The sequence below is a fragment of the Grampus griseus genome (genome assembly GCF_964374135.1).
Source record: "Grampus griseus genome assembly, chromosome: 13".
Lineage (NCBI taxonomy): Eukaryota > Metazoa > Chordata > Mammalia > Artiodactyla > Delphinidae > Grampus > Grampus griseus.
Window position 1 is genome coordinate 13188033 of NC_139007.1, and position 12495 is coordinate 13200527.

Consider the following 12495-nt stretch of genomic DNA (forward strand, 5'->3'; position numbering starts at 1 on the left):
CTCCAACCAAAACATACGCTGGCTGAAAGGATACAAAAACAAGACCTGTATATATGCTGTCTACAAGAGACCCACTTCAGGCTTAGGGACACATACAGACTGAAAGTGAGAGGATGAAAAAAAGATAATCCATGCAAATGGAAATCAAAAGAAAGCTGGAGTAGCATTTATCATATCAAACAAAACAGACTTTAAAATAAAGACTATTACAAGAGACATAGAAGGACACTACAGAATGATCAAGGGACAATCAAAGAAGAATATATAACAATTGTAAATATTTATGCACCCAACATAGGAGTATCTCAATACTTAAGGCAAATGCTAATAGCCATGAAAGGGGAAATCGACAGTAACACAATCATAGTAGGGGACTTTAAAACCACACTTTCACCAATGGACAGATCATCCAAAATGAAAATAAATAAGGAGACAGAAGCTTTAAATGACACATTAGTCCAGATAGACTTAATTGATATTTATAGGATATTCCATCCAAAAACAACAGAATACACTTTCTTCTGGAATATTCTCCAGGATAGATCATTTCTTGGGTCACATATCAAGCCCTGGTAAATTTTAAAAAATTGAAATCATATCAAGTATCTTTTCTGACTACAACGCTCTAAGACTAGATACAAATTAAAGGAAAAAATCTGTAAAAAATACAAACACATAGAGGCAAAACAATACACTACTAAATAACCAAGAGATCACTGAAAAAATCAAAGAGGAAATCAAAAAATACCTAGAAACAAATGACAATGAAAACACGACAACTCAAAACTGATGGGATGCAGCGAAAGCAGTTCTAAGAGGGAAGTTTAGAGCAATACAATCCTACCTCAAGAAACAAGAAACATCTCAAATGAACAACCTAACCTTACACTTAAAGCAATTAGAGGAAGAAGAACAAAAAAACCCCCAAAGTTAGCAGACGGAAAGAAATCATAAAGATTTCTTCATCAGAAATTGATGAAAACGAAATGAAGGAAACAATGGCAAAGGTCAATAAAACTAAAAGCTGGTTCTTTGAGAAGATGAACAGTATTAATAAACTATTAGCCAGACTCATCAAGAAAAAAAGGGAGAAGACTCAAATCAGTAGAATCAGAAATGAAAAAGAAGAAGTAACAACTGACATAGAAGAAATATAAAAAATCATGAGAGACTACTACAAGCAACTATATGCAAATAAAATGGACAACCTGGAAGAAATGGACAAATTCTTAGTAAAGCACAACCTTCCGAATCTGAACCAGAAAGAAATAGAAAATATAAACAGATCAATCACAAGCACTGAAATTGAGACTGTGATTAAAAACCTTCCAACAAACAAAAGCCCATGAGCAGATGGCTTCAAAGGCGAACTCTATCGAACATTTAGAGAACAACTAACACCTATCCTTCTCAAACTCTTCCAAAATGTAGCAGAGGGAGGAACACTCCCAAACTCATTCTACAAGGCCAACCATTACCCTGATACCAAAACCAGACAAAGATGTCACAAAGAAAGAAAACTACAGGCCAATATCACTGATGAACATAGATGCAAAAATCCTCAACAAAATACTAGCAAACAGAAACCAACAGCGCATTAAAGGGATCATATACCATGATCAAGTGGGGTTTATCACAGGAATGCAAGGATTCTTCAATATACGCAAATCAATCAATGTGATAAACCATGTTAACAAATTGAAGGAGAAAAACCATATGATCATCTCAATAGATGCAGAAAAATCTTTTGACAAAATTCAGCACCCATTTACAGAAAGTATGCATAGAGGGAACTTAACTCAACATAATAATGGCCATATATAACAAACCCACAGCCGACATCATTCTCAATGCTGAAAAACTGAAACCATTTTCACTAAGATCAGGAACAAGACAAGGTTGTCCACTCTCACCATTGTTATTCAACATAGTTTTGGATGTTTTAGCCACAGCAATCAGAGAAGAAAAATAAATAAAAGGAATCCAAATCGGAAAATAAGAAGTAAAGCTGTCACTGTTTGCAGATGACATGATACTATACATAGAGAATCCTAAAATGCTACCAGAAAACTACTAGAGCTAGTCAATGAATTTGGTAAAGTAGCAGGATACAAAACGAATGCACAGAAATCTCTTTCATTCCTTTACACTAATGATGAAAAATCTGAAAGAGAAATTAAGAAAACACTCCCATGTACCACTGTAACAAAAAGAATAAAATACCAAAGAATAAACCTACCGAAAGAGACAAAAGACCTGTATGCAGAAAACTATAAGACACTGATGAAAGAAAGCAAAGATGAAGCAAACAGATGGAGAGATATACCATGTTCTTGGATTGGAAGAATCAACATTGTTAAAATGACTATACGACCCACAGCAATCTACAGATTCAATGCAATCCCTATCAAACTACCAATGGCATTTTTCACAGAACTAGAACAAAAAATTCCACAATTTGTATGGAAACACAAAAGACCCTGAATAGCCAAGCAATCTTGTGAAAGCAAAACAGAGCTAGAGGAATCAGGCTCCTGGACTTCAGACTATACTACAAAGCTACAGTAATCAAGACAGTATGGTACTGGCACAAAAACAGAAATATAGATCAATGGATCAGGATATAAAGCCCAGAGGTAAACCCACACACATATGGTCACCTTATTTTTGATAAAGGAGGCAAGAATACACAATGGAGAAAAGACAACCTCTTCAATAAGTGGTGCTGGGAAAACTGGGCAACGACATGTAAAAGAATGAAATTAGAAGACTCCCTAACACCACACACAAAAATAAACTCAAAATAGAGTAAAGACCTAAATGCAAGGCCAGACACTATCAAACTCTTAGAGGAAAACACAGGCAGAACACTCTATGACATAAATCACAGCAAGATCCTTTTTGACCCACCTCCTAGAGGAATGGAAATAAAAACAAAAATAAACAAATGGGACCTAATGAAACTTCAAAACTTTTGCACAGCAAAGGAAGCTATAAGCAAGACAAAAAGACAACCCTCAGAATGGGAGAAAATATTTGCAAATGAAGCAACTGACAAAGGATTAATCTCCAAAATTTACAAGCTGCTCATGCTGCTCACTATCAATAAACAACCCAATCCAAAAATGGGCAGAAAACCTAATAGATATTTCTCCAAAGAAGATATACAGATTGCCAACAGACACATGAAAGAATGCTCAACATCATTAATCATTAGAGCAATGCAAATCAAAACTACAATGAGATATCATCTCACACTAGTCAGAATGGCCATCATCAAAAAATCTAGAAACAATAAATGCTGGAGAGGGTGTGGAAAAAGGGAACCCTCTTGCACTGTTGGTGGGAATATAAATTGATACAGCCACTATGGAGAACAGTATGGATGTTTCTTAAAATACTAAAAATAGAACTACCATATGACCCAGCAATCCCACTACTGGGCATATACCCTGAGAAAACCATAATTCAAAACGAGTCATGTACCACAATGTTCATTGCAGCACTACTTACAATAGCCAGGACGTTGAAGCAACCTAAGTGTCTATCGACAGACGAATGGATAAAGAAGTTTTGTCACATATATACAATGGAATATTACTCGCCATAAAAAGAAACACAATTGAGTTATTTGTAGTGAGGTGGATGGACCTAGAAGCTGTCATCCAGAGTGAAGTCAGTCAGAAAGAGAAAAATAAATACCATATGTTAACACATATACATGCAATCAAAAACAAAAAAGGTTCTGAATAACCTAGGGGCAGGACAGCAATGAAGACACAGATGTAGAGAATGGACTTGAGGATGCAGGGAGTGGGAAGGCTAAGCTGGGACGAAGTGAGAGAGTGGCATGGACATATATATACTACCCAATGTAAAATAGATAGCTAGTGGGAAGCAGGTGCATAGCCCAGGGAGATCAGCTCGGTGCTTTGTAACCACCTAGAGCAGTGGGATAGGGAGTGTGGGAGGGAGACGCAAGAGGGAGGAGATATGCGGATACATGTATATGTATAGGTGATTCACTTTGTTATAAAGCAGAACCTAAGACACCATAGTGAAGCAATTATACTCCAATCAATTTGTTAAAAAAAATCAAGGGTGATGGTACTGAGGTAAGAAGTGCTTGTCATGTTGGATGAGCCCCAAAAGGACATTACTGTTGAAAAAATGTGAGAAAGGTAATAATGATAAGAAATAAAACTGGAGTTCGTGTCAGCCAGTGGCCAAACCTGTTAGATGCTTGTGGGCCAAAGAATAGAATTTTGCTCTAAGTATGATGGGAAGCCATTGGGTTTTGAGCATGAGTAACATGTTCAGTTTGATGTGTCAAAAAGATAGCTCTGGGAAACCACCAAGAAAAGGAAAAGACAACCTACAGACTAGCAGAAAATATTTGCAAATGTTGCTACCGACCAAGAATTCATTTCCAAAATGTACAAACAGCTCATACAGCTTAATATCAAAAAAACACAAACAACCCAGTCAAAAAATGGGCAGAAGACCTAAAAAAACATTTCTCCAAAGAAGACATATAGATGCCCAATAGGCCCATGAAAAGAAGCTCAACACTGCTAATTATTACATAAATGCAAATCAAAACTACACAGAGGTACCACCTCACTCTGGTCAGAATGGACATCATTAAAATGTCTACAAGTAATAAATGCTGGAAAGGGTGTGGAGAAAAGGGAACATTCCTACGCTGTTGGTGGGAATGTAAATTGGTGCACCCACTGTAGAGAAAAGTATGGAGGTTCCTTAAAACACTAAAAACAGAGCTATCATATGATCCAGCAATCCCACTCCTAGCTATATATCTGAAAAAAATGAAAACTTTAAATAGAGAAGATACATGCACCCCAACATTCATAGCAGCACTCTTAACAATAGCCAAGACATGGAAGCAACCTATGTGTGTATCAACAAATGAATGGATAAAGAAGATGTGGTATATATGCACAATGGAATATTACACAGCCATAAAAAAGAATGAAATAATGCCATTTGCAGCAACATGGAAGGACCTAGAGATATGATATTAAATGAAATATCAAACAGAGAAAGACAAATATCATATGATGTCACTTATATGTGGCATTAAAAAAAATGATATAAATGAACTTATTTACAAAACAGAAATAGACTCACAGACATAGAAAACAAACCTATGGTTACCAAAGGGGATAGCGGTGGATGTGGGGGGAGACATTAGGAATTTGGGTTTAACATAGTCACACTACCGTATATAAAATAGATAAATAACAAAGACCTACCGTATAGCACAAGAAACTATATTCAATATCCTATAGTAACCTATAATGGAAAATTATATATAATAGAAAATTATACATACATACAATATATATATTTTTAACTTAAATATAGTTTAATGTGATTTTATTATGTCTAAAAATATTGTTCTGGGAAGGGTCCGTAAGCGTCACAAAATTGCCAGGAGTCCACAGCAGGAAAAAAAAGTCAAGAACACCTTTGTCTGGCATATTCCAGACAGGCCGCTCCACCAGCCAGGTCCTGGAGGGAAGACCATAAAGACTGGAGCTGCCCCTGAGTCTTCAGTTATATGTAACTTCAGTTATATGTATAATTGAATCACTTTGCTCTATACCTGAAACTAATACAACATTGTAAATTAAGTATGCTTCAATTTTAAAAATGTTAAACAAAAGATAGCTCTGGATGTTATATTTAGAATATATGGGGGCACTAGAAGCAGGGAGCATTTAAGAGGCCTCTGTACTAGTTCAGACTTGAGATGACGATGGTGTGTAGGAGATGGAGTGACGGAGGTGATAAGGCATGGGTGGATTTGGAATCTAACCCCTTCTTTCCCAAAGGCTACCTTTTGGAGGCCTCCTTCTTCCAGGTCAGGTTGGCCTGCCAGGTCTTTTGCTCTGCCAGCCTGTGGCTGAGCTGTAGTCCAGCAACTGCTTTTGCTTTCTGAGTTGGTGCCACTGACCTAGATCTTTTGTTCCTTGGTTCACTGCTCCATTTTCCTGAACTTCCTAAGAAAATGTGCATGAAAAAACTTGTCGGATTAATCTTCAGTCTGAGGTTTATGTGTCACCACATTTAATTGATAGTTTGGCTTTTGTACAAAATTCATGGAAATAATTTCCCTCAAGGCTTTGAGTGTATTTGTCCATTGACCTTCAATATTTGATGTTGCTTGTCCTTGACAACCTTATTTTCTCTACTTTCTAAAGGTCATTTATCTTCTTTTCTAAATGTTTAGCATCATTTCTTCTTCCTAAAATGATTCAGACATTTCACAGTGATGTATCTGGTAGTAGGTCTTCATTCAGTGATTCGTGAACTGGGCGACTGGTGGACCCTTTTAATCTGAAGACTTCTGTCCTCACTTAATCCTGGGAACCTCACTTACATAATTTCTTCCCTACTTCCGGTCTTGTGTTTCCTATATCACCTCTTTGGAACTTCATGTTTGATATCGAGACATTTTATTGATCTTCTAAAACTTCATATTTCTTCTTTCTTTTCCTTTTTGGCCACTGTCCCACGCTGGCAAATGCTGGATCACAGCTTTTTCTGTCCTGCTTCATCAACCAGTATCCGTGCATTAGGTATATATTAGTTTTATATTGTAGTTATGACAAACTACCCTGAAGATAGTAGCTTAAAACAGCACAACTTTGTTATTTTACAGTTCTAGAGGCCAGAAGTCCATTGCACATTTCACAGGACTAAAATCAATGTGTCACTAGGGTTTCCTTCCTTTCTGAAAGCTCGAGAGGAGAATCCATTTCCTTGCTTTTTCCAGCTTCTAGAGGCTGCTTGCGTTTGTTGGCTCACGACCCCTTTCCTACACCTTCAAAACCAGCAGTGTTGCATTTTTCTCTCCAGCCCTGCACCCTCCTCCCAGCCCCACTTCTGTCTCTGTCCAAAGCCAAGAAAAGTTCTTTGCTTTCAAGGACTCATGTGATTAGACTGGGCCTACCTGAATAATCCAGAGTAGTCTATCTCAAGATCTGTAACCTTAATCATATTGGCAAAATACCTTCTGCCATGTAAGGTAACATATCCACAGGTTCTTGGGATTGAAGTGTGGACATCATTGTGGGCCATTATTCTACCTATTATAGAACGTCTCCTAGAAATGTATTGGACTCTGTGTCTGCTGTTAACCCCCTTCTATTTTCTTCATGACTATTGGCATGTAAACCATTTTATATTATCTTGTGATCATTTTACTGTGGTTCTGGGAAGAAGAAGAGGTAAATAGATGAGCTAAGTGTGGCATCTTGAATCAGAAGCCTTTCCCCAGGAGTTTCTACTGTCTATTACTTAAAAACCATCATATAGGAGCTTAGGTACAGGGACAATGAAACAAAACTTTTTGTAAAAATTTGTGAATGTACTTTGTATTTTCAAAACTATTATTTGCATTATTCTTTTTATTGTTCTCTGAGTTTCAACTTTATTATACATGGAATTACTTTATTTAATCTACTTAATTATAATTAATACTTGGGCCTGACTCTTATCAAGCCTTCCTGTATATTTTTAACATTTTAAAGTATTCTGTATATATCTGAGTGTTGATACACTTTTTTTTTTGTATGTGTGTGTGTGTGTGTGTGTGAATCTGTATATTTTTAGGGGGAAGACGTATGTTAAAGTGGTACCAATTATTTTGCTAGAGATATAAAAATTTCTTTCAAAATGACTTTTAAATTTAGAATGAAATTTGTCATAAAATATTTAGTCCAACCTTATAGTTTAATTATTTTAAATTTTAAAAAGTTCTTACTGCATTTTAATTTCTTATCAGAAATGATGCGTTTTCTGTAACTCACTAAAACTTCAAGAACTCTATTATTCTTACTAGAAACCATAATTTTCCTAACTGTATTCCACAGAACACTAGACTATTGTGATATTTAGTTGCTCTTAGTTCAGAGAAAGTGTGTTCTGTGGGCAAACAATTTGGGAAAATGACTCATTCAAGTACATTTCCCTCCTGAATATTTACAGAGTGCATTAGGAGAGATTTTACAGCAAAACAAAACAAATACATTTTTTAAAATCTTTGATCAACCTAAAATATTCTAAATATATTTGATCATAAAACAATTTTTGATTTAAATTTGAGGATGACTCCTTAACAGCTCTTGTGAAACTGTATCTCAGAAACATAGTTTGAAAGTGCTGTTGTAGCCTATTCCTCTAGTTGTTTTGTGCTAAATAATTTGACTCTATCATATACAAATGCAATTCAGGGAATGATGACTGGGACACAGTTTTACAGTTGAGAGGGAATTAGACGCTGTGCTGGAGACATGTGACTAGGTCTTCTGTTGTCCTTACCTTGCTCTTTCATGACACCCATGGGATGGTATCAGTTTCCAGAGCTGTCCATCTGAAAGCTCAGCATGGACCTCCACAAGTTTTCCAGAATTACTCTGTGGCCACCAGCCCAGAATTCCTCTTTGTTTTACTCTTCTCTTCTAAGGAATGCTGGTGTAACATTGAGGTAAAAGAAAGAGCAGAAGAATGTAAGAAGGCACAAAATACTCTCTTCAGTGTGACTCTCATCTGTAGATACCACTTCCTTTAACTCAGTGAGAGGACCAGCCATCCTCTCTCGCAGGCAATGTGAAAATGGCTCAAAACCAGTTAATTGGGTACTTATTTGTACCTTTTGATGCTTCAGAAAATATTTCAGGAAATTTTCAAAAATACTTAAATTATAACAATATGATGTTAAAATGAATATTATTGTGACCTACAGATTTACCATGACTGGGCCATAGTTTACTGCTTTTCCATAAACCAGTTGCAAACAAGGAAACCCTGTCACTTAACAAGAGTCGCAATATCCCCTGGATAAAACAAATCAATTTCTTAAGAGAATTACAACTATTCTTTAAACTAGGATCAGGCAGAATTTTATCCTGAGGCTGTGTAAAGAGAACTCTTTGTGATTTAATCAACAGCATTCTCACAATTCAGCACATTTCTTAGGGATCTTTTTTATAACACTGTCAATAAAGCTGATGTTACCACACCTAAACATAATTTAGTAACAACAATTATTTATGTATATGTGCAAGGGGGAGGTATGGTGTAATTCAGTGCTAATTAGGTATCCATCTCTTGGCTGACCTTGAAGACGGTTGAATTCCCAGTACCTAAGCCATTGCCCTGAACATAGCAGGTAACAACAAATCTTTGTTCAAGGTGATAATTTTGTTATCATGTTTAATACATGTTCCCATGATAACATGTGTTGTAAAATGCATAGGAATGGTTCTCCTGCTTATACAGGGCTTACCCTAGTATCTCATTATAGTGACAAATTCAAATATGCTGCCCTCATTCCTACACCCATGGTAATGCAGCAAAATGATGTCTTCTGACCCAGGCACGGTCAGAAAGATTGCTCCTCAAGCTCAGCCAGCCCATATTTCATAATATCCATCCCAAAAGCACAAAGTTGATCTTTCAAATACCTCTTTAACATGTCTATAGAATTACCCACAAGGCTTAGTGCTGCCCATTGCTAACAGATATAATAGTCCTGTGGAGTAGGAAGTTACCCATTAAGAAATTAAGATTCAGGATGGTTGAGCCCATTGATCCAGTTCATTGAGTCTAGCAAGTGGCAGCTGGGAATTGAACTCTGGTCTGTCTGACTTCACATTTCATAATTTTAACCACTACCATGTGCTAAGAGAGCTCCTGTAGGGCTTGAACTATATGTTTCCTTCCAAAGAAAGAGCAGGAAAGGGCAGCAAAGACAGAAGAAGCCATAACAACCTCACAGTCAATTATTCTGGAAATTCAGATATTTTAAGTCTGCTCTGATGCTCTCAGGTCTCAAATCTTATCTCTGCTGTCTTGTGGGCTGGCCTTTCTCAATGCCAACCTTTGTTTTTGTCTGATGTACCTTTTGACTTCCTTTCATTTGTTTTGTGTGCTCTCAAGTGGTATTTAAGTTGACAGCCAGGTCCTCAGTCTTCTTCTCAAGGGATTATAGGTGTCAAACTACTTTCATCTTTGTCTGTGCACTTCTTTAAGTGATAAAGGATCAAGAAGGCTCTCCATCCTCCTCTCTCCCCTGTAGTCCCCTGGCATTCTCAGTGAAATGTTAGTTGGAAAACTGCACTCCTACAGTAGTGGTGAGATAATTGAAATTCAGCGCAGCAGGGAGGAAATCAGTTCTGGAGGCCTATTATTTTTCAGATTCTTTGTTAGGATTTTGACCCTAGATCTGTGCTAGCCAAGATGAGGAGAGTTAGAAGAGGGGAACACAGTCCCCTAGAATGTTTTGAATTCAGATAATCACACCCCAAATCCTTAGGCCTGAGATGGCCTGCTTACCTTGCATACATCCCTCTGGGCTGCTGTTCTCTAGATGTTCTTTTTGATGTCAAGTCCTTCTGCAAAACACCTTTAGCAAACAGCATTTGAGGGTTAGATACCTAGTATTCATATTAATGTGAAAGTGTATCAAATACAGTTTCTTTTTAACTCTAAGCAGGCCGACATAACTGTTTCTTACACGATTTCCTCAGGCATACATGTTACCAGGATGTGTTTGTCAGTGAAGTCAATCTAACCTTTTTTCATGGGAAATCTGGCTTTAAAAGAATGTTCTCTTCTAACAAGCATAAGACTGACACTAGCTAGAAAGAGAAAGTGTAATTTTAAAGTCTAATTTTCTGATGCACTGAATACAGTAGACATAGAAAGGAGCCCAAACTCACAATGTTATAAGATTCTGAAGAATATGAAAGGTAAAAGGACATTGTTAATCTTCTTTGTATCTGTATATGATAGCCCTGGGACAGTGAAAGAATCATAAAAAGAAAGGAAATGGGGAAAAGAGTTCTGCAGTGTAAACTGATAAGCTTGTAAAACGTATAAGTGAAGCATCAGTTCCTTCTTCCCAAATTTAAATTTTTGTTTGTTTGGGTCTTTTTTTTTTTTTTTTGGCTACAGTTAACTTTCATAAAAAGAGTGATAAATGATATGTAATAGAAGGTGGTTTTTAATAAGGGGAAAATACTTGTGTCATCAGTGACAGAAATAAATTTAATATAGAATAATAATGTATTAATAGGTACATATAATGTAATATGTAATGGAGAGGCATTAATATATAAAAAGGCTTTCTGACATTTGTGTTACTTTGTTATTTGCAAAATTAGGAATCAAGAATCTGATAGTTAGTCAGATTGCTAAAGTTCCTTGAAATTACTCAGGAGGTGCTGAGGCAACAAGGACATTTTGTTTTTTATTTGTTTATTTTTTTTACAACTTTTCTGGAGTATAATTGTTTTACAATGTTGTGTTAGTTTCTGCTGTACAACAAAGTGAACCAGCTATATGCATACGCATGTCCCCATATCCCTTCCCTCTTGAGTCTCCCTCCCACCCTCCCTATCCCACCCCTCTAGGTCTTCACAAAGCATTGAGTTGATCTCCCAACCAAGACATTTTAATGCACAATGTTGAACATTCAATTTAAAAATTACCAATAATACCAAGGAATAGGACAAAGAGAAAGACCAGATAATAAATATAAATGAATTCAGACAATCCAATTTATCACAGCTGATAAGACACAGGTAAAAAAAGGAATTAGTGAACTTGAGGACATGTCAATAGAAAATATTTGGACTGAAACATGGAAAGTAATTAATGGAAAATATATACAAGGGAATTAAGGAAAAATGAAACATAGTGAAAAGATCATCAGAAAAAGGTCATACATGTAGTTGGGAGTTCCATAAGCGAGAAAGAGTTTGAAGGAAGAAGCATTATTTGAAGAGACAGTGGATCAGAGTACTTCAAAATGGACAGAAGGAATCAGGCCAGAAATTCAAGAAGGGTTAGGAACCTTAAGCAAGATAAATCAAAAGTAAATCCTACTTAGATGCATCACAGTAAAAATGCTAATTTAAAAAAAAAAAGATAAAATCTTATAAGCTACCAGATAACAATAAATCAGAGCAAAACCAATACTGATAGCAACAGAAAAAACCAGAAGCTAGTGGACAATAGAATGACACCTCTACCATGCCAAAAAAGACCAAAAAACCCCCCAAAACCCCCACTGCCAACCTAAAATGCTACACTTTGTGAAATTAACCTTCAAAAAATAAGGTAATCCAAGGTAAAATAGCTAGTGGGAAGCAGCCACATAGCACAGGGAGATCAGCTCGGTACTTTGTGACCACCTAGAGGGGTGGGATAGCGAGGGTGGGAGGGAGACGCAAGAGGGAGGAGATATGGGGATATATGTATATGTATAGCTGATTCACTTTGTTATACAGCAGAAACCAACACACCATTGTAAAGCAATTATACGCCAATAAAGATGTTAAAAAAAATAAGGTAATCAATAATGAAAGAAACGGAAAGAAGGTAAAGAAACATCAAAAGGAATTTTTTCAGTAGAAAGAAAATAATCTTAAATCATAGAGAATTGCAGGAAAAAAAGAAAGA